Genomic DNA, 25,353 nt, shown 5'->3' with positions numbered 1-25,353 from the left:
TCTTTTCATTTTGTTGTGCGAGGGGAGGGTGTTTGGGGGTAAAATGTTCTGTTGGTTTTTGTGCGGGGGGTGGGCTGGGGTTGTTGCTGTTCCATTTCCTGTGTGGAGGGAGTGGTGGTTTTGGGGGGGCTGATGATCATGATGCTATTCAATGACTTTCATGTTTTTTCTTTGTTTCATGGCTATCTGGGGAAGACAAATCTCAGAGTTGTACATGATAATAAGTGATCCTTTGGCCTGCACATCAAACAGATCCAAACAGAAAGGGCAATAAACTCCATACAATCAGATGAGGGGGTGACAACGGTTGTCGCAGAGGAAATGAACAATATTTTTTTGAGATTTTACCAAGATCTGTACAGCTCAGAATATTCAGATTCAGCTCCACAAATACAAAAGGAATTTCTCGACTTGTTACAACTTATACCCCGAGATGAAACGTCCTTGACATCACTGGAGTTTAACTTAGAGGCCAAGGAATTGTCTGCAGCTATAACTAACATGAAGGGAGGGAAAACTCCTGGGCCCAATGGAAATTCCAATTGAAATATACAAAATCTTTAAGACCAAGCTAATACCAGCTCTATGTATCAGGAGTCATTTGACACTGGATCCCTTCCCTCCTCTCTTAATATGGCAGCAATCACACTACTGTTAAAACCGGGAAAACCACCATCCCTTTGTGGATCTTATAGGTCAATCTCACATCTGAACAATGATCTCAAAATTCTCTGTAAGGTATTCGTTTGGAGGCTGGAGCCACTGTTGCCAAAAATGGTCCACCCTGACCAAAATGGATTTGTAAGGGAAGGCAGGGCTTCCACAACATTCGAAGAGTGCTTAATATACTTCATGAAAAATCTGGAAGCTCTGATAGCGCTATTCTGTCATTGGATGCCGAGAAAGCCTTCGACAGAGTGGAGTGGAATAGGGGGAAAATTTCTAAGATACAGCTTCTATATTCTAACCCACAGGCTGAAGTTTCAACTAACGAGCTTTTTTCGGCATCTTTTAAACTCCAACGGGGAACAAGACAGCGCTGTCCCCTATCTCCCCTCCTGTTTATCCTGGCCATTGCGCCACTTGCTATGCCAATTTGAAAACAGGCTAACATAACAGGAATAACTACAGGAGATGTAGAACATCACACAGCCCTGTACATGGATGATGTCATTTTGTCAGAACAGGGTTTACCTATTTGGGTGTTAAAATTACTCCTACTATTGATAAAATTATCCCAACTAATTATAAACCTCTCACAGACTCAGTTATTCAACTTACAAACAGATGGACGAAATTGCTCATAAATTTGATTGGATGCATAAACATTCTAAAAATGTCAATTTTACTGAAGTTCCTGTACCCTTTCCAATCTACCCCACTTTCTCCTCCATCATCTTTCTTTTATTTATTTTTTTTTTAATTTTATTTTTATTTGGATAAGGAATTCACAAATATCATGTACTTTTTTCACACATATAACCTTTTCCATTTTTTTATATGTATAAAACTACAATTATTTATACATTCTTAAGTACACATTGAGATGATATAAAAGGAAAATAAACATTTAAAAAGATAATTATGTACTGTGGTAAATCTAACCAATTAGGCTAAGTAATGGAATTAGTTGTTAAGAAAAATGGTAATAATAGTTTCCATATAACCCTTCTGGACCATTTCCACTGGTCCAAAATGTTGTATATAAGCCTAAGTATCAACCATTGCAGGTGTTTATATCCTAATTTGTTCATGCTTGCTCCTGCCCGCAGACATAATTATCCAATCCCTATGTACTTATTTACTCTTTCTTTTATTTATTAAAGAAATTTTTTTCTAATTTCATCTGGAACAATAGATGTCCAAGACTCAGGCTTTCCCTGTTATATCTGCCGTATGATAGAGGTGGCTTACAGCTACCACATCTTATATGGTATTTCTGGGCGGCCCAAATTAGAGCAGGAATGTTTTATTTTGTTAAGGATCACTCCCCTCCTTGGGTCTCAATGGAATCCCAGTTGACCAATATCCCTCTAGAACTATATATGTATTCAGCAAATAAGAAAAACCTGGTCACACAATCTAAAATCCCTTTCTTAAAAAATACAACAATGATTTGGCACGATGCTCTTGCGTAAATAGGAGAGACATCACAGTTATCCCAGTTTACTCCTATCTTTGGTAATGATAGCTCCAGCCCGGCAGAGCGGATCCTAGTTTTAAAACTTGGCCGCCCCGAGGCATAGCTAAGGTGTCTGATCTTTATAATGGCAATTCATTTATGTCTTTTGAAGAACTCAAGGCCACATATGGAATTCCAACAAAACACTTTTTTAAATGCCTTTAGTTGCAAAGTTTTATTGTGTCCAGGCAAAGTTACAGTTTGAAGCTCCCTCCTTTATTTACCCTAGAAGACATCACTCTGAAATTATCTGAAGCTAGGGGACAAGTGTCTGAATTAGACATGTAAGGCTTTCTTCTTTTATGTTACTTGCCAAGGCTAATAAAATGGCTTATCTGTACTGTTAACTGCTGAGACAGTGGTTCTCTAGAGCAGCTTGTTTGGGTTATAATTACTGATACAGGAATTGTATTCATTTGCTAACCAATTGGGATAGATGGTATTCTTTCTTGTGTGTCTGTAAGCTATTGTTTTTCGTGGGCTTTGGGCAGAAGGCGTGATGGGGACAGAGAGAGGAGACGCGAGGAGAGAGATGCTGTAAGCTGGGCGACGGCACGGACCCCGAGCGGGAGTCCGAGGCCCAGGGTCTTCAGCGAGGAGAGGAGACAAGGACAGACTCGTGTGGAGTGTTTAGTCAATCACCGAGGGTGGTCCCATTCGTGGGTCGGTGGAGTTCGGAGGACATCGATTGGAGGAAGGGGGACCCGGTTCTGTAAGAGCTCCAACGAGTGTGCACTGAACTGAAAGAGTTACTGACTTGGCACCTTTATTCTATTTGTTTCTACTAACCCATCAGCAAGAAATACTTATAAAGTGTAATCATTTAATCGCATATGGCGTACTGTCTGTTAATTGGCGGTGTGGGGTACATCACACAGCATCCACACAAACTTGATCTCCCCGTTTGGCGGGGCCGAAGGCTGCTCCCCCTAGACGAAAGCGAGCTGAGCGAGTGTGAGGCTTACCGGGGGGCTGCATACAAATTGTTTGCAAGTAAATGCAAAGAATCATCAAGCAACATGCTACAAGCATGGAGAACTGATTTGCATGAGAATCTGTCAGAAAAAGAGTGGTCAGAAGCTTGTTCCTTCGTTCAAACCCAGTCAGTGAACACTCATTCTAAACGGATAACCAGACAGTACATTACTCCAGTCAGGTTTCGTCACTTTAACCCCAACATTCCAGACACATGCTTTAAATGTAATCACTAAAAGGGGTCTCTGTTCCATTGTATGTGCGAGTGCCCCCAGATAATCTGCTTCTGGAAGAAGGTGCTGGATTTGATTAGTCAGATTATTGGAAAAAAGGTGCTCCTTGATCCTAAATTATGTATTCTGAACATTTATCCAAAGGACTTTGTAACCTCCAAAAGTGCAAGGTCTCTGCTTAATATTTGTTTTTTGGAAGCCAGACGTTGCATAGCCTATTCATGGAAGAAACCCACAACCAGTGGACTTTCACAATGGCTGAAAGGAGTGACTTCGTATCTTGCTCTAGAAAAGATCAACTACATCACAGAAAAACAAACTTGGCAAATGTCGGGAAATTTGGGATATTTTCTACAAGTTTCTGGAGAACAATATTTGGGATGATGAAAGTAACAAATTGAATTGACAGCTTGTTTTTAATGGCCGGGTGTTTGCTTTTTTTGTGCGTTGTTTTTCCTTTTATTTCTGATGTATTTTATTTTTCCGTTTTTCTTTAACCTTGTTGCACTTTCAAACCTATGGATGATCGAATGTGTTTACTTTTCATTCTGTAAAAGCAATAAAGAGTTGTTTGAAAACAAATAAGTGAACCTTTGAATCTTTGATTGGGAAAAGGGGAGGGGAGAGGGAAGCACCAGAGAGATATTCTGTAATGATCAATAAACCAATTGTTTGGAAGCAAATGACCTTGAGAGCAGAATTAGTCCATTCAGCCCATTGAGTCTGCTCCAACATTCCACCATGGCTGATTTGTGATCCCTCTGAACCCTATTCTCCTGTCTTCTCCCTGTATCCTTTCACGCCCTGATTAATGAAGAGCCTGTCAGCCTCCATTTTAATTATACCCAATATCTTGGCCTCCACGGTTCTCCATGGAAGTGAATTCCACAGATTCGCCACCCTCTGGCTGAAGAGTCGCTCCTCATCTCTGTTTCTGCCAGGCACTCCGATTTCCTCCTGCATCCCAAAGACGTGCTGGTTGTAAACTGGTTGTTGTAGAGTCCTCCTCTGTGTCGGTAACTAGCAGGAGTAGTGAGGTAGTGTTCATGGGTACGGTGTCCACTCAAAAATCGTATGGCAAAGGGGAGGAAGCTGTTCCTGAATCAGTGAGTGTGTGTCTTCAGACAAATTGTCCCTCCTTTCTGGTAGTAGCAATGAGAAGAGGCTGGTGGGCCCTTAATGATGGACAGTGTCTTTTTGAGGCACCACTCCTTGAAGATGTCCTGGATAATATGGAGGCTGGAGCACACGATGGAGCTGACTAATTTTATAACTCTCTGTAGCTTACTTAAGCTCTCCTGTATCATACCGGATTTAGTATGTATTTGGTTTTAAGGAAGCAAATCGCTCTCAGTTTCGGTGTGCAAACACAAAGTAGATTTTCTTCAATAAGGCCTTTGACAAGGTCCCGCATGGGAGGTTAGTTAGGAAAATTCAATCGCTAGGTATACATGGAGAGGTGGTAAATTGGATTAGACATTGGCTCAATGGAAGAAGCCAAAGAGTGGTAGCAGAGAATAGCTTCTCTGAGTGGAGGCCTGTGACTAGTGGTGTGCCACAGGGATCAGTGCTGGGTCCATTGTAATTTGTCATCTATATCAATGATCTGGATGATAATGTGGTAAATTGGATCAGCAAATTTGCTGATGACACAAAGATTGGAGGTGTAGTAGACAGTGAGGAAGGTTTCCAGAGCCTGCAGAGGGACTTGGACCAGCTGGAAAAATGGGCTGAAAAATGGCAGATGGAGTTTAATACAGACAAGTGTGAGGTATTGCATGTTAGAAGGACAAACCAAGGTAGAACATACAGGGTTAATGGTAAGGCACTGAGGAGTGCAGTGGAACAGAGGGATCTGGGAATACAGATAGAAATTCCCTAAAAGTAGTGTCACAGGTAGATAGGGTCGTAAAGAGAGCTTTTGGTATATTGGCCTTTATTAATCAAAGTATTGAGTATAAGAGCTGGAATGTTATGATGAGGTTGTATAAGGCATTGGTGAGGCCGAATCTGGAATATTGTGTTCAGTTTTGGTCACCAAATTACAGGAAGGATATAAATAAGGTTGAAAGAGTGCAGAGAAGGTTTACAAGGATGTTGCTGGGACTTGAGAAACTCAGTTACAGAGAAAGGTTGAACAGGTTAGGACTATTCCCTGGAGCGTAGAAGAACGAGGGGAGATTTGATAGAGGTATATAAAATTATGATGGGTATAGATAGAGTGAATGCAAGCAGGCTTTTTCCACTGAGGCAAGTGGAGAAAAAAACCAACAGGTGCGTCTTTGGATTGTGAGAGGAAACCCGCGCTTTCCGCAGGGAAAATGTACTGGCTCCTTACAGGTGACATCAGAATTCCCAAGCTGTAATAGTGTCACGCCAACTGCTACGCCACCGATAGTGGTTAGTAACGTTCTTACTGTCTGCATTAAACCATCGGACACTTTTAAGATTTTTCCTATTTTTCATGGATCACAGTCCTGGTATTGACACAAAGAAATTAATTAAGGATAGTCAAAATACTAGATGCAAGTCCCTTAGATAGGGTATCTTCTGTGTAGCCTTCTGCCACGGCACAATCTAGTTTTGTGCAGTTTATTAGAGCATGTTGCCAGTCTTTCTTGTGTGACCCCTTCACCATTGGCTCAAAGGAGTTAGCAAACTGTACTGGTAAGTAGCGAAAGGTGAAGACGGCTACAATGCAAATGTGGCAAGTTGGCATGTTCTACTAGAAATTCGAGGGGTTATTTTATCAACATTCTTTCTTTTGTCAAAACCTGTTTAGGGAGTGGAGTTTTTTGATGAGAAGTTGAACTCCTTGTGCATGACGTGGCTGGTGGATCGCGGTGAGTATCGCCTTGATGAATCGTTACTTTTGTTGAACGAAAGTCCTTCAAAGTTGTCCATGTCATCTTACTGGTGCTTCCATGATGCTGAGTGACCCTACCAGGTGCCTAACCAAAAATCCTTCATCGTGCTTTGTCACATCCTCAAAGGATTGGGTCAGGCTCAAGACACGACATGCCCCTCACAAAGCCATGCTGACTCTCCGGAATCAGACTATGCTTCTTGTAAATCCTGTCTGTAGGAATCTTCTCCTGTAATTTGCCCACCAGTGAAGTAAAACTGACTGGTCTATAATTCCCAGGGTCATCCCTACTCTCTTTCCTGAACAAGAAATTAACATTTGCCAACTTCCAATCATCTGGTACTTCCTCCGGTGAGGACTGGCCAGTGAGGATGCCCAGATCGTCACTAAAGGTGCAGCAATCTCTTCCCTTGCTTCCCGTAGTAACCCTGGGGTATATCACATCTGGCCCCAGGGACTTATCTATCCTAGGGCTTTTCAAAATTCCAGAACATCCTCTTTCTCAATGTCAACATGTTGCAGCATATCACTGCCCTCGCAAGCATCAAGGTCCCTCTCACTGGTGATTACTAAAGAAAAGTATTCATTGCGGATCTCCCCCAAAGTCCACCAACTCCAAACATTTTGCCTCTTTTAGCTCTGGCCGGCCCAGACTCTCACTCTGGCCATCCTCCTGTTCTTCTTCTGAATCCAACTCGCCAAGTCCTTCTCGTGGCCCCTCCTAGTTCTCCGAAGTCCATTCTTCACTCCCTTACTGGCCACATTGTAACCCTCTGGAGCCCAGGCTGATCTTTGCATCCTATGCTTCTAGACTAGCTGTTGCGCATCTCTTGTCAAGCATGGCTCCTTCACCCTTCTGTTCTTTCCCTGTCTCAGTGGGACAAAACTCTGCAGAGCTCCATCCAAGTGAAGCCCAACACGACTTCCACATTTCAATTGTGTGTTTCTGAGTGCATTCATCCCAGTTTGTACTCCCAGATTCCTGCCCAATGTCTAATACCATCATAGTTCAAACACCGGCGCCCCCCTCCCCCCCAGTTATTACTGCTGCAAGCAATCTTGTCGTACTCTTGTACACATGGCAACAAGAAACAGACTTGACTTTGACCAATACGTTTATTTATTTAATTATTCCAGAATAGCATGGAACAGGCCCAACGAGACGCACTGCCCAGCAACCGGCCGATTTAACCCTCGCCTCATCACAGGACAGTTTACAATGACCAATCAGACTACTAAGTAATAAATAATGGTAATCTATTCGAAGTATTTTTTAAGTATCTACTGGGGCGACACAGTGGCGTCTGGTTAGCGCAACACTTTGCAATTGGGTTCGATTCCCACTGCCACCTGTGAGGAGTTTATACGTTCTCAGCCTGACTGCGTGGGTTTCCTCCGGGTGCTCCTGTTTCCTCCCAGAGACCTACTGGTTGGTAGGTTAACTGGACATTGTAAATTGTCCTATAATTAGGCTAGGGTTAATCGGGGGTGGCTCGCAGGGCAAGAAGGCCCTGTTCCACGCTGTATCTCAATAAATAATCAATAATAAATAAGTATATTAAAATGCTACTTTCCAAGTGCATAATTTCCTCCACTGTGTGTAACTTGGTATGGAACTGGTTGACACTTTGAAGAAGGTGGTACGAGCATTTCATTTCGGAACTTTGTATTTTATCAGCAAGGTACATATTTGAAAATCAAGTAGTAACAGCGATCAGATCATTTCTTGACCTGTGAACGCTGTCTTGCAGTGTACGCCATTCGCGAGGCCGCGACCAACAACTTGACCAAGTTGGTGGAGAAGTTTGGCAAAGACTGGGCAGAATCCACCATTGTGCCGAAAGTACTTGCCATGGCCAGTGACCCCAACTACCATCACAGAATGACCACCCTCTTCTGCATTAACGTGAGTATAGCTTTGACAATGTACTTGCCCATGGCCAGTGACCCCAACTACCATCACAGAATGACCACCCTGTTCTGCATTAACGTGAGTATAGCTTTGACAATGTACTTGCCCATGGCCAGTGACCCCAACTACCTTCACAGAATGACCACCCTCTTCTGCATTAACGTGAGTATAGCTTTGACAATGTACTTGCCCATGGCTAGTGACTCCGACTACCATTGCAGAATGACCACTCCGTTCTGCATAACGTGAGTATAACTTTGACAATACTTCCATTACACTTCACAAGCTGCTAAAATATTTCATGAATAAAACGTACAGTAAGAACACACACTAAAGAATAAAGAATTTAACAAAAATACTATGGATTTGTTTAAAATGTTCTTTTAATATATTCTTTGTGAATGTTTAGATTCTGCAAAAAATCAATTAACACTTTGCCAAAGCTGCTCCTTCCAATATTGACATCTGCTTCATACGAGCTTCTGTGCTTTCGTTATTTGCTGAGGTGTAGCGGTGTTTTGTGTTTAATCTGCAAGGTGTCTGGAGTAAAAATTGAGTTGAGGACGAGACTTTTTATGATTTCGTGTGGCAGAGTTCCTAACCGTCCCTGTGGAAATGGACTGATGGTGTTAGCTGAAGGACAACTGATTTAATGACCTGTTGACCCACCAGATGGCTTACAGCTTTCAAGTTTTATTTCTCAAGGGTCTGTTTCCGTGCTGTAGTGGACTATGGCTCTGTCTTTTGCTTAGAGATCTGAGTACCTTGAAATGGACATTATACATTATCTGGCTGAGGGAATTGTAAGTTTTTTGACGCAACTAGTTTCAATTTACAAGTGTACTTAAAGGCCCCCACAGTCATTCCAGTTGCGGAATTAACTTCTTTCCCTGGATTTATTTGATGGGCCTGGGCTTTGCTGGAGTTTGGACAAGGTGAAGGAGAGATTCAGTTGAAATGCCTAGATAAAATGGATGTTTCTAAAAGTGGGTGAGTCTCGGACTGGAGGGCACAGCCTTTGGAACAGAGGGATATCCCTTTAGAATGGAGATGAAGAATTTCTTTAGCCGAAGCGTGGTGAGTCTACAGAATTCATCGCCACAGGCGGTGATGGGAGGCCAAGTAATTGGGTGTATTTAAAGTGGAGCTTGATAGGTTCTGGAGGGTGTCGAGAGGTCTGCACGACCTGGCGTTTTTGCGGTATCCTCAAGGATTTGGCAAGCTGGACTCTCAAGAATGCAGGTGCAGCGGCCGCGACCATTGCTGGGAGTGGACTTCAGGTTGGATGAGAGTGGCCTGAGAGGGGAAAATGAAGTGGTGTTCAGTCGATTTCAACAACGAGCCAGGTTAAAAAGTTTAAAGAGTCGCAGGGGGAAAGACTAACTTCTCTGTGAGGCTTTACACACCTCAGCAGTGAACCGACTGTTACTGTCAGCACTTGTCTCCGCACTGAATTGACTTGCTGGCTGTGCCCTGCGACCATTGGGACCCTGGCTCAGATAAAGTGCTGAACTGGCTCCTTGGCTGTGGACTGCAACCATTGGGCCCCTGGACTGGTTTCACTTCTCTCAGCACAGAACTGATTCCCTTGCTGTGGCCTGCAGCCATCTACTGATCTGAACTGGCTCCCTGCCTGTGGGCCTAATTTCGGCGACCCTGCGGTTCATGTTCTGTTTCTTACTGGTTTACTATTTTTTTATCCTTGTTTGCCCGATTTGTTCTTTTTGGGCACATTGCGTGTCTGACAGTCTTTGCTGTGTAGGATTCTTTCTTTTTCCATGGATTCTCTTGTGTTTCTTTGCTTTGTGGCTGCCTGCAAGAGGACGAATCTCCTGCTTGTATATGGAGTTCATACTTTGGTAGCAATGTACTTTGAAATTTAGACCTCTGGATCAGCAGGAACACCTCAGAAAGATATGCCTGCGCGGGCTGGACCAAAACAGGGCTAACAGCCTGAGGGAGTGCTCGCTGGGATTCAAACTCATAGGGATGGGCCACAGGCCACATTTACAGTTGAGGTGGCAGTGGAGTTAAATATCGAAGGGAAACAAAGCAAGCCCAGTAAGGAGAGCAAACCTCAGTCTGATAAGAAATGCAAGATTATATTTATTTTGGTGTAAGCAACGTTACTAGTAAAGCAAATGAGCTCACAGGAGGGTGATATTGTTACTGTCATAGAGAGGGTTGAATGGCTGAACGATTCACTCAGTGAATGGTGTGGTGGGCGTGGCACCGTAATATTGATTTATTACTGAAATATCGAGGAGGAGGACATTCTGGGACACACCTTACTAATCCACAAGCCTCTACTGGTGAACTTCCAGTAAGATGGCGGTGTGCTGGGGCGCAGCGGGTTCTACGGGGCCAGCCAAACATGTTACTATCTTTTGTTTATTTCTTTACAATCTCAAGACCCTGCTGGAAGTTAAGCACTTAAAGAGTGCTGCCCGCCTACCCCATCGGCGTAGAAACTGAAGAAGCTGGACTTGGGGCAGATCGTTCCGCTCCCTGCACCAGAGAGTCAGCAATGTGGTTGGCGTGCAGACTGGCAGCGAGCAATTGTCTTAGTCTCTTTTCTTGTGATTGCAAAACCCTGTTGAGCATTGTTAATGTGTAATGCTGCAAGTCTGGTCTTCTGATTTATTGCGGACTACAGGGGCTGGCAGCAGCGGTGACTGACACCCCTGCAGGGTGAGCGGATGTGGCCTCAAGCCATGGGGCCGCCTGTTTGCAGCCACCCAGGAGAGAGGCATCAAGAGCTGGCACTGGAGGTGGTGTAGCGCAGCGTTTAAGCTAACGTTGGTGCTGTCCCTCTCCCCCCAATTGTTTGCTTGGCAGAAGGCAGGATGTATGTGTTCGACTACAGACTGCTGCAACATTCATGGACTCAGGGACTTGGACTATATTTGTTGTGTGACTATATTTTACTGCTATATGTGCCACGTGCTGTGTATGACTGTTGGTACTGTGTTTTGTACCTTGACCCTGAAAGAACACTGTTTCGTTTGGGTGTATTCATGGGTATTCGTGAATGACAATTAAACTTGAACTTGATGTAAACAGCCAAGAACAGCAAAACATTGGAATATTACCTGCAAGCTGCACACCAACCGGACTTGGAAATATATTGCCATTACTTCTGAAACCCCCTTTTCACTGGGCGTCTCTGGAAATGCAGCCTTTTAGCCCCTCGCAAACAGCCACTGGACTCCGCGGGGAGAAACTTCAGGCTTCGTACATCTGAGGTGTATGTGACTTTGGTCCCGCAAAATCCGTGAGGTTGGGATGTCTCACCTACCCAAACCCCGGTTTGTGTGAATGCTGTGTGATTTACTGCCCCTGGCAATCGCCTGTCAGCAGAAAATAACAGATTGTACACTGCATAGAATTATTCAGGAGTATATTTAAGAATGTTAACTTCAGCAAACAGTTATTAAAGGAAAGAAAGAGAAAAAAAGCAAAAAGGGCCCATTCTACTTAAAAAGTCACGTATACAGCGGAGCTCAAATCTTGAACTTGTCTGTAACTGGTGTGCTGGACCCTCCCTCCATCTGCGTGAAAGCACACAGCACCTTCCGAAGGTCACTGGAAATCCATCTTGAACAAAGAGGCTTTCCCACGGGATTATTGGTCCTTCCTCCTTGAAGCCATTCATCTGCAGAAAGCACCCTCATCGTCCACCATCTTTCCTCCTGTCTTCTCCCAGCTCCGGCCAAACAAAGACCTCTCTGCCCAGTAATCTCTAGCACCTTCTCCCAATTCTACCATCCTGATTGGATGACACCTCATTCCTCAGCTCAGACCCAAACAGGCTGAAAGCAGAACAGATTGCTCTTACAGAACTGCTAAAATGAAATGCCTACAGCATAGCAGTAAAAATCTGAACCAGGGCATTGACTCTGACTGGGTCAGAATCCTGGATCACCCACCCTAACTGCATTGTGGGTGCACCCACACCTCAAGGGCTGCAGCCCACCACAAAGGAATTAAATACCACTTCAACCTGTGATGCCCACACATTCCTTGGAGGAATATGCAAAAAGAGCTTCAAGTAACAGAGTACAGGTAGTCCCTAGGAGTGGTCACATGTGACAGCTCTCCCAGTATTCAGCATGAGGTACAGGAGCAAGGATATCAGAATCAGGTTTAACGTCACCGGCATAATGTCGTGAAATTTGCTGTCTTTGTGGCAGCAGCACAGTGCAACACATGATAACAGAGAAAACTGTGAATTACAGTTAATATATAAAATAATAGTGCGGAAACAGAAATAAAAAGTAGTGAAGTAGAGCATGGGTTCAGTGTCCATTCAGAAATGGCAGAGGGGAAGAGACTGTTCTGGAATCGCTGAGTGTGTGCTTTCAGGCTTCTGTGCCTCCTTCCTGAGGGTAGCAGTGAGAAGAGGGCATGTCCTGGGTGGCGGGGGTACTCCACCATGGATGCCGCCTTTTTGAGGCATCGCTCCTCAAAGATGTCCTGGATATGAAGCAGAAAGGCAAAACACAGTTGTGCGATTTATCAGGTTATAGCAGTACAGAACCGCAACTTCTCTGATATCAGCACGAACAATTTCAAAGGGAATGGCCCAAAGGAGGGGGGATCCAGGAAAACTTTGTGAGAAACAGAGTGAGAGAAGGACGTGGCTGGAAAACTCGAGCAGTGCAAGAAACCGAGTTATTAGGAGTCTTCAGTGGGGTTGGATATGGATATGTTTCCAAGGCCTGATGAAATGTATCCTTGGCTGTTATGGGAAGGAAGGGCTGAGCTCCCAAGGTCTCTTTGAGAGTTCAGTGAAACCCTCTCTCATTGCTCCCCCTCCGTGATCTCTGCTTCCCTTCGACGGGAGTCAGTGAAACCTTCTCTCACTCTGTGATATCTGCTCAGCTCTTTACTTCATCCCTCCCCCCTCCTGGTTTCACCCAGCACCTTGTATTTCTTTCTCCACTCACCTTCCACGCCCCCCCCAACTTTTAAATCTACTCATCTTTTTTCTCCACTCCTGCCGAAGGGTCTCGGCTGGAAATGTCGACTGTACTCTTTTCCACCGATGCTGCCTGGCCTGCAGAGTTCCTCCAGCATTTTGTGTGTGTTCAAGGATCCTGGTAGTTTAAAATCCTAAATTGTCACAGAACAGGTGGCAGGTAACTGGATCCCAGCAGTATGGTGCCGTTCTTCAACGAAGGCAGCAACTGGTAACTACAGAGCTGTGAATCTAACATCAGTGGTAGAAAGGGTGTTGTAAAAAGTCTCGAGGGACGGGATTCAGCTGCACTTGGGCAGAGCTTCATCAGAAATGGTCAGCGTGCAAGTGGTGATTCTGTCGGCCAGTTTGAGTTTCTTGGAGTTACGGGTGTACTCATGCAGTTGGTGTTGTCTACAGGGACTTTGGTAAATATTTTGACAAAATCCCCAAATGAGCAAGAGACCAAGGGATCCGAAGTAACTTCACAAATTGGGTTCAAGGTTGATTTGCTGATCAGCTTTTGTGATTACCCCGTGGCGTACCACAGGAATCTGTGCTGGAACTCTCCTGTAAATGATTTGGATGTGGCTGGAAGTTTAGAAGATGACATAAAAATGTGAGCTTTGTCTTGCAGCGTTAGTGCTAATGATGGTGAATTGGTTAGTTGGCAAACTAGGCAGAGCAATTGTACCTAGAACATAGAACGTTAAAGCACTGTGTTAAAGTGCTGTGCTGATCTTTTAACCTACTCTGAGATCAATCTAACCGTTCCCTCCTACATAGCCCTCCATTTTTCTGTCATCTGTGTGCCTATCTAAGAATTTGTCAAATGCCCCAATGCATCTGCCTCTACCATCACGCCTGGCGGGGATTCCACACACCCACCCACTCTGTGTGTGTGAAACAAAAATCTTACCTCTGTACCTTCCTCCAATCATCTCAAAATTATGCCTCTGGTATTGGCCATTTCTGCCTTGGGAAAAAGTCTCTGGCTGTCCACTCTATCCACACCTCTCATCCTCCTGCACTCCAAACAGAAAAAGCCCCAACTCACTCAACCTTTCCTCATAAGACACGCTCTCTAATGCAGGCAGCCTCCTGGCAAGTCTCCCCTGTGTCCCCTCTGGATCTTCTCCATGCTTCCTATGACAAGAAGGAAGAAAAAGAAAAAATTTAAAGAAAAACTGGATAGGTATATGGACAGGAAAGGAATGGAGGGTTATGGGCTGAGTGCAGGTCGGTGGGACTAGGTGAGAGTGGAGTTCGGCACGGACTAGAAGGGCCGAGATGGCCTGTTTCCGTGCTGTAATTGTTGTATGGTTCTACAAGTCACTTATAAATCAATAGCATCGTAACATTTTAAGTAACATTTGGATATTAAACACACAGCACGCATTTTCCCCGCATGAGCATATAAAATCATTGCAACACACCAATATCGCTGAATCAGTGGGAGCCCTGGGCTTGTTTCCCTGCAACAAGATGGTCCTATCACGGGCTGATGGGAGTCAGCGATACTCGAAGGGGGTTCCTTATGTCCAGTCTTTTCCGCAATTTAGTTTTCGTTGCATTCATTGCAGAGATATGTTGGAAATGGAAGCACCGTTTTCAGTGCTTTCATGGCTATCTCAGGATACTTAGCCTTGACTTTGATCCAGAATGCCGGCAGAGATGTTATGTCAAACATACTGTTCAGCCCGCCGTCATTTGCAAGCTCGAGGAGCTGATCTTATTCCCGTGCTGACATGGATGACGTGCGAGTAATGACCTCGCGTGTGTTCAAGCTGAACAGTGGGTGAGAGGGAATGAGGAAAGGTGCAGCGACTCCTATCGCCGAATCATGTCGTTTCCTCGCGGCCCGGTAGCACATGCTTTGTGGCTTGGTACTGGTCCGCAGCACGGTGGTTGGGGACTGCTGCGCTAGGGAAATTCTAAGCAGTTTCTAGAGTAGGTTACCTGGTCGGCACAACATTGTGGGCCGAAGGGCCTGTAATGTGCTGTGAATTTCTGTGTTCGGAAACATGTGGTTAAACCTCCCAGCCCTCTCGTGCTTTCCCACTTATTTCTGCCTGCTCTGCTTACCGGACCTGCCTGTTCAGTGAGTTTGACATAGAATTCTGAGTTAACACCTGCTACACTAGTATCCTGTGTCCCAGCCCTGCTGCCTCACCAGCTTAAACCCTCCCAAAGTGCTCGAGCAAAGGTATGGATAAAAGGGACGCACAGAGGCGGTTTCCAATAGTGCAAGAGTCTGGGGCCAGAGGGCACAGCCTCAGAATAGAAGGACATCCCTTTACAGCAGAAGTGAGGAGGAATTTCTTTAGCCAGAGGGTACTGAATCTGTGGAATTCATTGTCACAGACGGCTTTGGAGGCCAAGTCATTGAGTATATCTAAAGTGGAGGTTGATAGATTCTTGATTTGTTAAGGGCGTGAAAGGATACGGGAGGAGGCAGAAGAATGGGGTTGGGAGGAAAAATAAATCAGCCATGATGGAATGGCAGAGGAGACTCATAGAAACAAAGAAAACCTACAGCACAATACAGGCCCTTCGGCCCACAAAGCTGTGCCGAGCATGTCCCTACCTTAGAAATTACTCCGCTTACCTATAGCCCTCTATTTTTCTAAGCTCCATGTATCCATTCAGGTGTCTCTTCAAAGACCCGATCGTTTCCGCCTCCACCGCCGCCTCTGGCAGCCCATCCCGTACACTCACCACTCTCTGCATAAAATAAACTTGCATTGAAACATAGAAAACCACAGCACAATACAGGTCCTTCAGCCCGCAAGGTTGTGCCAAACATGTCCCTAACTTAGAAATTACTCAGCTTACCTGTAGCCACCTATTTTGCTAAGCTCCATGTACCTATCCAAAAGTCTCTTAAAAGACTCTATCGTATCTGGCTCCACCACCGATGCCGGTAGCCCATTCCACACACTCACCACTCTCTGAGTAAAAAACTTACCCCTGACATTTCCTCTGTACCTACTCCCCAGCACCTTAAACCTGTGTCCTCTTGTGGCAACCATTTCAAACCTGGGAAAAAGGCTCTGACTATCCACATGATCAATGCCTCTCATCATCTTACACACCTGTATCAGGTAACCTCTCATCCTCCATCGTTCCAAGGAGAAAAGGCCGAGTTCACTCAACCCATTCTCATAAGTCATGCTCCCCAATCCAGGCAACATCCTTGTAAATCTCCTCTGCACCCTGTCTATGGCTTCCACATTCTTCTTGTAGTGAGGCGACCACAGTACTACAAGTGGGGTCTGACCAGGGTCCTATATAGCTGCAACATTACCTCTCGGCTTCTAAATTCAGTTCCATGATTGATGAAGGCCAATACACTGTATGCCTTCTTAACCACAGAGTCAACCTGCGCAGCAGCTTTGAGCGTCCTATGGACTCGGACCCCAAGATCACTCTAATCCTCCACACTGCCAAGAGTTTTACCATTAATACTATATTCTGCCATCATATTTGACCTACCAAAATGAACCACTTCACACTTATCTGGGTTGAATTCCGTCTGCCACTTCTCAGCCCAGTTTTGCATCCTATCAATGTCCCGCTCTAACCTCTGACAGCCTTCTACACTACCCACAACACCTCCAACCTTTGTGTCTCAGCAAACTTACTAAGCCATCCCTCCACTTCCACTTCCTCATCCAGGTCATTTATAAAAATCACGAAGAGTAAGGGTCCCAGAACAGATAACTGAGGCCGACCTCCATGCAGAATATGACCTGCCTACAACCACTCTTTGCCTTCTGTGGGCAAGCCAGTTCTGGATCCACAAAACAATGTCCTCTTGGATTCCATGCCTCCTTACTTTCTGAATAAGCCTTGCATGGGGTACCTTATCAAATGCCTTGCTGAAATCCATATACACTACATCTACTGCTCTTCCTTCATCATTGTGTTTAGTCACATCCTCAAAAAATTAAATCAGGCTTGTAAAGCACGACCTGCCCTTGACAAAGCCATACTGACTATTCCTAATCATGTTATACCTCTCCAAATGTTCATAAATCCTGCCTCTCAGGATCTTCTCCATCAACTTACTGAGGTAGGACTCTTTGGTCTATAACTTCCAGGGCTATCTCTACTCCCTTTCTTGAATAAAGGAACAATATCGGCAACCCTCCAATCCTCTAGAACCTCTCCCATCCCCATTGATGATTCAAAGATCATCACCAGAGGCTCAACAATCTCCTCCCTCGCCTCCCACGGTAGCCTGGGGTACATCTCATCCAGTCCTAGCGATTTATCCAACTTGATGCTTTCCAAAAGCTCCAGCACATCCTCTTTCTTAATATCTACATGCTCAAGCTTTTCAATCTGCTGCAAGTCATCACAACAATCACTAAGATCCTTTTCTATAGTGAATATGGAAGTATTCTTTAAGTACCTCTGCTATTTCCTCTGGTTTCATACATACTTTCCCACTGTCACACTTGATAGGTCCTATTCTTTCACGTCTTATCCTCTTGCTCTTCACATACTTGTAGAATGCCTTGGGGTTTTCCTTAACCCTGCCTGCCAAGGCCTTCTCATGGCCTCTTCTGGCTCTCCTAATTTCCTTCTTAAGCTCCTTCCTATTAGCCTTGTGCTGTGGTAAAGGAGATAGAATTATGATCACTATCTCCAAAATGCTCTCCCACTGAGAGACCTGACACCTGACCAGGTTCATTTCCGAATACCAGATCAAGTACAGCGTCTTCTCTTATAGGCTTATCTACATATTGTGTCAAGAAACCTTCCTGAACACACCTAACAAATTCCACCCCATCTTAAACCCCTTGCTCTTGGAATCCACCAATCGATATTTGGGAAATTAAAGCCTCCCATCATGACAACTCTGTTATTATTACACCTTTCCAGGATCTGTTTCCCTATCTGCTCCTCGATATCCCTGTTACTATTGGGTGGCCTATGAAAAACACCCAGTAAAGTTATTGACCCCTTTCTGTTCCTAACCTCCACCCACAGAGACCCCGTAGACAATCCCTCCATGGCGTCCACCTTTCCTGCAGCTGTGACACTATCTCTGATCAACAGTGCCACGCCCCCACCTCTTTTGCCTCCCTCCCTGTCCTTGTTGAAACATCTAAAACCCAGCAGTTGAAGTAACCATTCCTGTCCCTGAGCCATCCTAGTCTCTAATGGCCACCACATCATATCTCCAAGTACTGATCCACGCTCAAAGCTCATCCGCTTTGTTCACAACACTCCTTGCGTTAAAATAGACGTATCTCAAACATTCGGTCTGAGATCATCCTTTCTCTATCACCTGCCTATCCTCCCTCTCGCACTGTCTACAAGCTTTCTCTATTTGTGAGCCAACCCCCTCTTCCCTAGTCTCTTCAGTTCGGTTCCCAGCCCCCAACCATTCTAGTTTAAACTCTCAGTAGCCTTAGCAAACCTCCCTGCCAGGATATTGGTCCCCCTCAGATTGAAGTGCAACCCGTCCTTTTTGTACAGGGCACACCTGCCCCAAGAGAGGTCCCAATGATCCAGAAATCTGAATCCCTGCCCCCTGCTCCAATCCCTCAGCCACGCATTTATCCTCCACCTCATTTACCCCTGACATCTCCTCTGTACCCACTCCCAAGCACCTTAAAACTATGCCCTCTCGTTCTAGCCATTTCAGCCCTGGGAAAAAGCCTCTGACTATCCACACAATCAATGCCTCTCATTATCTTGTTCACCTCTATCAGGTCACCTCTCATCCTCGTTCGCTGCATAGAGAAAAGGCCGAGTTCACTCAACCTATTCTTATAAAGCATGCTCCACAATCCAGGCAACATCCTTGTAAATCTCCTCTGCACCCTTTCTATGGCTTCCACGTCATTCCTGTAGTGAGGCAACTAGAATTGAGAACAGTACTCCAAGTGGGGTCTGACCAGGGCCCTATATAGCTGTAACATTATCTCTCGGCTCTTAAACTCAATCCCACGATTGATGAAGGTCAATGCACCGTATGCCTCCTTAACCGCAGAGTCAACCGCATAGCAGCTTTGAGTGTCCTACGGACTCTGACCAGAAGATTCCTCTGATCCTCCACAGTGCCAGGAGTCTGAGCACTAATGCTATATTCTGCCATCATATATGACTTGATAGCCGAATTCCGCTCTTGCGTCTTATAATCCTGGTTCCCTCTTGGCTCGGGTCACCTTGCCATGGAAGAGATCCCAGTGATGCTGTCTGCTCTGCACCCACACTTTGTACATTTCAGCCGTCCTGCCTTCCTGTTTCTAAACTCGCTCGTACATGGCAGAAGGGGTAGTCCAGCGATTACAATATACCAGCACTTCTTCTTTACAACTTATCTATTGATCTGTAAATCTCTGTTGCAGGACCTCATCTCTCTCCTTGCGGATGATCATTGGTGCCAGTGTGGACTATGCCTTTTTATCATGGGGCAAAATACATTCTGAGCGTCGCACAAATCAGATCGATGATCTTTTCTTCAGTCTTGCTTCGTGAAGGTCGGGGCTGTGAATGAACGTTTGCATTTTCTGCTGTTTTTTTTTAGGTGTTGTCTGAAGCCTGTGGCCAAGAAATCACAGCAAAGCACATGCTGCCGACGGTTCTCCAGATGGCAGGCGATCAGGTGGCAAACATTCGCTTCAACGTGGCTAAAACATTGCAGAAAATAGGACCGGTTTTAGATGCCGGGTAAGTATTTGAGTTGGGGCTTATAACCCGGCCTGTGGAGAATGTTTCACCTCCAGTTTGGAATGGAAATTGAGACGCCACTGTGGTGGTGTTTAGTGATGGAGTCGCACCGTCTTTTGTACCCACAGGTCCAATCCGGCCAAGACCACCGTCTCTGCCGGTCCCATCGTCCCAGGTTCTCAACCTGGGGTTCATGGACCCCTAGCATAATGATCCATGGCACCAAAATAGTTGTGAACCCTCACTCTAAACCTTTCCTGCCCGCGTCCCTGTCCTTATTGAAGTTGTTAATGTGCCTGCCTCAACCAGTTCCTCTGGCAGCTCATTCCATGTACCGCGTGGGGGAGGGGCATAAACTTAACCCTCGAGCCTCCCCCTCCCCTGTGGTGTTTGCCTCACTTTCCTGCTTGACCTTGATCCTTTGGTACCCTTAAACGATCTTCTTCTCTATCCAGAGGTTAAAGCCATAAGACACAGGAGCAGAACCAGGCCGTTCGGCCCATCGATATTGCACGGCCATTCTATCATGGCTGATTTATTATTCCCCTCAACCCCACTCGCCTGCCTTCTCCCCTTTGTTTTAAAGAAAAGACATCCTCGCCAAGAACATTTAGTAGCCCGTTTCTACCCTCCAAATTACCTGTTTAAGGTCTCTCCACTGCCTTTGTATTCCAAGGGCCTCATTTTACTACAGCTTTCCCAAGCAATGCGCAATATTCCTTTGGGTTCTGGATATAGTCAGTTGTACTGTATAGAAGCATGCCCTCTTGTCCATTACATCCATACTGACAATCACTCCTTGCTATAGTAAACCCACTCAGCCACACTAACTCCACATCCCTCTGTCTTGCTCACTGAACCTGTAGAACAGGCCCATTGGCCCACAATGTTGTGCCAAACTAATTCTTCCTTTTCAGTCCGGACGAAGGGTCTGGGCCCGAAACGTCACCTGTTTATTCATTTCCATAGGTGCTACCTGACCTGCTGAGGTCCTCCAGCATTTTGTGTGTGTTGCTCTGGGTTTCCAACTCCTGCAGACTTTATAAATAAAGCAGCGCCTAATTGAACCGTGTCCTTTTGCCCGCACGTGGCCGATATCCTCCATTCTCCGCACGTTCATTTGCCTGTCTAACAGTGTCTTAAATACTTCAACGCTCACACAAAACGCTGGAGGAACTCAGCAGATCAGGCAGCGTCCATGGAAATGAATAACCATCGACGTTTCAGACCGTGACCCTTCATTGGATCGTAAACACTTGTTCTTGTTTCATACCTGCATCCACTTCCACCAGACCCGTCGGTGTGTTCCAGGTACTCAAATCCTCAGCACATCTTTGAGCTGTTCTCTTCTGGCTCTTACATCTCAACTGTGAGCCGTCTGCCTTTGCCTCAGAATTTTGTAAACTTCTGTCAACTCGTCCCTCCCTCAGACTCCATCACCCTGGAGAAAGCAACCTCTCCGGTAACATCTGCAGTACCAGCCAGCATGTCTTCTGTACCTTTTTCAGATCCTTTAAAGGGGAGGCCAGAGCTGAATTCAGTACTCCAAATGTGACCTAACCAGAGATTTATCACAGGCAACGTCCTGTAAACATCTTCTATACCTTCTCCAAAGTCTCTACACCCTTTAAAGAGCTGGCCAGAGCTGAATTCAGTACTCCAAATGTGACCTAACCAGAGGTTTATCACTGGCAACGTCCTGTAAACATCTTCTGTGCCTTCTTCAAAGTCTCCACACCCTTTAAAGGGGAGACCAGAGCTGAATTCAGTACTCCAAATGTGACCTAACCAGCGGTTTGTCACAGGGAACGTCCTGCAAACATCTTCTGTACCTTCTTCAAAGTTTCCACGCCCTTTAAAGGGGAGACCAGAGCTGAATTCAGTACTCCAAATGTGACCTAACCAGAGGTTTATCAAGTGACTGTCCAGGTTTTTGTTCCGGCCTGCACCACCACCACCTCCTTTGGCAGCTCAGCTACCAACTCCTGCGTGAAAAGTTTGCTCCTCCAATCTTCTTCAATACATCTTCCCTCTCTCCTTCAACCACTGATGGATAAATCCTGGTTAGAAGTGAAAACCGCACAGTGAGATTTCAGTTAACGCCACCACCATCTTCATCAGCATGTGACGTGGGCGATCGTGGTCTCTCCATGGCCACGGTTGTTCTTGGCAAATTATCCTGCAGAACTGGTTTGTGCCATTGACGCCTTCTGGGCCGTGTGTGCTTTTACAAGACGAGGTGACCCCCCCCACCCCCCAGCCATTATCAGTGCTCTTCAGAGATTGTCTGCCCAGCATCAGTGGTCGCACAACCGGGAGTTGTGATCTGCACCGGCTGCACACATGACCGTCCACCATCTGCTCCCACGGCATCGCGTGACCCTGATCAGGTGGGGGGTCTTAAGCAGGTGTTGCACCTTGCCCAAGGGTGACCTGCAGGTCTGCGGAGGGAAGGAGCACCCTGCACCTCCTTTGGTAGCAACGTATCTCCACCCCGCCAACCCGTCCGGTGAACGATTTTTGTGAAATTGTGCGTTTGTGATTTGATTGGAATTTGTGTGGAAAGCAATAACAGACGGATTGCATTAAAAGGAAGAATATGCATTCAGTGCCCCCTCTCTTCAACGGCATAAAAATGCGGCATCCAAATTATTCTCCTTTTGCATCCACTAACCCAAATGAGCTCAGCTGCAGTTTCTGACCGTAGTCTGCTAGTTGAGCTCTGACCCGTATCTGGCCAGTAAACGATCAGTTGTGGTAGTGGGAGCCTGCGTGAGAGGCAGAAAGAGGAGATTTTAATCTGGGTAATATCCAGTATCGCTTTAGATTTAAGTGAATGTGCTGCTGTCTTCTTTTGAAGGTCACAGGTACTAAAAATTGCTTTTAAATCACAGCACTTTACAGAACAAGTTCAAACCAATACTGGAGAAATTGGGTCAGGACCAAGATATGGACGTAAAGTACTTTGCGCAGGAAGCCATGACTGGTAAGTTGTGGCTTTGGACCCAGCTCGGTACGAGCACAAGCATTCTCCCTTCAAGCAGTTGTGGCCTGCATTGTCCTAGAGTCTGTCACTGGGACTCTGAAGATGAGCACAAGACAAGATGGGTGTCTGCTGGGTTCCTGCTGTGGGGGCACTGATGGTAGAAAAGGCTCTTTAAGCTAAAGATGTGTGCTTTGTAATCTGCACGTGTAACGAGTGAGGGTCGGGGAAAAACATGCAGTCCTCAGCACGTTCATTAAAGGGGATAAAACACAAATTATGGATTCAAAACTCTGGACCAGCAAGAGGGTTATTCGAGCTGCTGGAACAATGCCGTGATATTTGGAACTGTTTCCAGTTAAAGGGATTTACTAATTGTTCAGAATTATAAACCTTGTTACAGAGCCAAGCATGAAGTTCTCAGTTCTGTCTCTTACTTGCCTCCCTGTTTCTGTAAGCTGAATATTTTAAGAACCAATCCAGAGTTTTGAGTACAATCCTCAGTAAAGAGTTCTGTGTTTATATTAGGTGATTCTTAGGGTTTAGGAACGGGTGTTAAAATCTAGTGCCAGACATCCCACCCTGCAAAACCTCATTTCAGGGAGGTAGCACCATCAATTTGCAGGAGACTTTCGGGAGAGGTGGGATGTCTGCAATAGAGTAGCCATTAGCAGCTAGCCAGCTAGTTTAAATAATGTTAGTTATGTTAATGAATGAATGACACCTGTTAAACTCACCTCAACACGTCTTTTACAGTCTTAACCCACCATGGGCAAGAGAAACGTCATTGTTGCAATCAGTGCAGCGAGCAACACTGTCATTATTTTGACCCCTGTTAGGCAGGAGTACACTTTAGTGTAGTCTGGGGTGATGTATGTTTTCTATTTTTTTTGGAACACTCTGCATGGCGGGCTCTTGCTCACTCTCTCTCTCTCTCTCATGGTCGCTCGCGCGCTCTCAAGCACTCTCGCTTGCTTTCTCGCTCGCTCTCTCAGTCGTGTGCTCTCGCTTGCTCTCTCTTGCGCTCACGCTCTCTTGCTTTCTCTCGCTCACTCTCAAAAAAATTGATTTCCATGATATTGTATATAATTTGTGGGCATCAGGGAGCCGCTATTCATATCCGGGAGCCTCCCGGAACTTCCGGGAGAGGTGGCATGTCTGTAGTGCTACCATTCAATAGGTCTTATAGTGACTGAGGCCTCCGTCGGTCGGAGTCGACCATGGATGTTGTGTCCTAGCTGTCCAGATACACAAGACTGGGCAGTACGATATGGAGAGCAAGCTGTTGCCCCATGTAGCAAGCTCCCCGTCTGCACGCACCCAAAGGAGTGGCAGATTGAGTTTGGTACCAGGAGCACCACAGGAGTTGTCAGTCAGCGTAGGACTGCCTTAGGGACTCCAGCTCCGGGTTTACTCCCGAAGCATTCCCTGTGAGTGGGTACAGCCGCAAGGCAGCAGAGGTTTGAGATCCGAATTTTCCTTCTCCTAGATGAGCTGACGAGTCCCATCTGCCCGAATAGGTCTTGAAGCAACAGGAATTAAGAGTTGGCAATTGTATGAATTCACTTGCAATATTTTAGAAATGACATACTCCATCGCTAGAATTCCCACAAGTTGTTGTCATAGCTTACAGATAGATGCGTGTTCTGATTATCTTCAGAAATGTTCCCATTTTGTCTCCTTTTAATATCTAATCTGTATGTTTTCCTTCTTATCTAGTGCTTGCCTTATCGTAGAAAGGAGTGAAGAAACGGCTGTCCAGACTTGCAACGAGATCTGCCGCTGACATCTTTGAAAACCTTCTTCACTCTCTCTTTGTACCGTATAGGAAAAAGGAAAGTTACGTCACATCCGGAGTTTTTCCAGTTGGCGGACGATTTCCCTCCACGCCTCTCTGACGTAGTGGGGAACCGCGTACGAGGCAAGTTACAGCAGTGGTTTGCCATTGCCTTCTGCCGGGTGAGTTTCCAAAGAGATCACCAGCTCGTAACCCAGCATGGATGGAAAGCGTGCAGGGGAGCTGGCTGGATTCAAACTCGGGGTGACGCCACTACAGCATCAGCCGGGTCAGCCTACTGTATGATATGGGGACTACTTTATGTTGTAGTAACACGTCGTTGCATGCGCTGTTAGGCGCACATTGATACGTATGTGTGTGTTCTGCATCGTTTTCTACTGGTAAAGAACCATGAAACTTCACTCCTGTCTCCAGCATTTTTATTAATAGCATTGTTGTGTAGCCAGGCCACACACACAACACTCTTTAAAGAATTACCCCTGGAAATGTAAACGTTTCATACGTATTGTCACCGGATTTTAGCTGCCTTGTAGATTCTAGTTCTGCAGTCTTTCTGCTGTCTCAATTTAGCTTGAGATATCAAGCTGTCTACTCCCCCTATTTATTTTCATTGACTGTAGTGTACCCAGTGGCATTGTGTATCCGATGGGTTTAACTGTTAACAAGGATGTGAGGTTATTAGCTTTGCTGCTCTGTCGACAGTCACTTGTATCCAGCATGCCTCCTCCTCCTTTCCCAAAACACCTTCGCTTGTATT

General features: G+C 45.6%; 1 pseudogene; it reads left to right on the top strand.

The window, feature by feature from the left end:
- Positions 1 to 24,584, top strand: part of LOC140203574 (serine/threonine-protein phosphatase 2A 65 kDa regulatory subunit A beta isoform-like) — a 48,098-nt pseudogene extending 23,514 nt beyond the window's left edge.
- Positions 24,585 to 25,353: the final 769 nt, after the last annotated feature.

The sequence above is a fragment of the Mobula birostris genome, chromosome 10 (assembly GCF_030028105.1).
Source record: "Mobula birostris isolate sMobBir1 chromosome 10, sMobBir1.hap1, whole genome shotgun sequence".
Classification (NCBI taxonomy): Eukaryota; Metazoa; Chordata; class Chondrichthyes; order Myliobatiformes; family Myliobatidae; genus Mobula; species Mobula birostris.
Note: the sequence above shows the minus strand (reverse complement) of the source record. Positions and strands in the feature narration are given on the sequence as shown.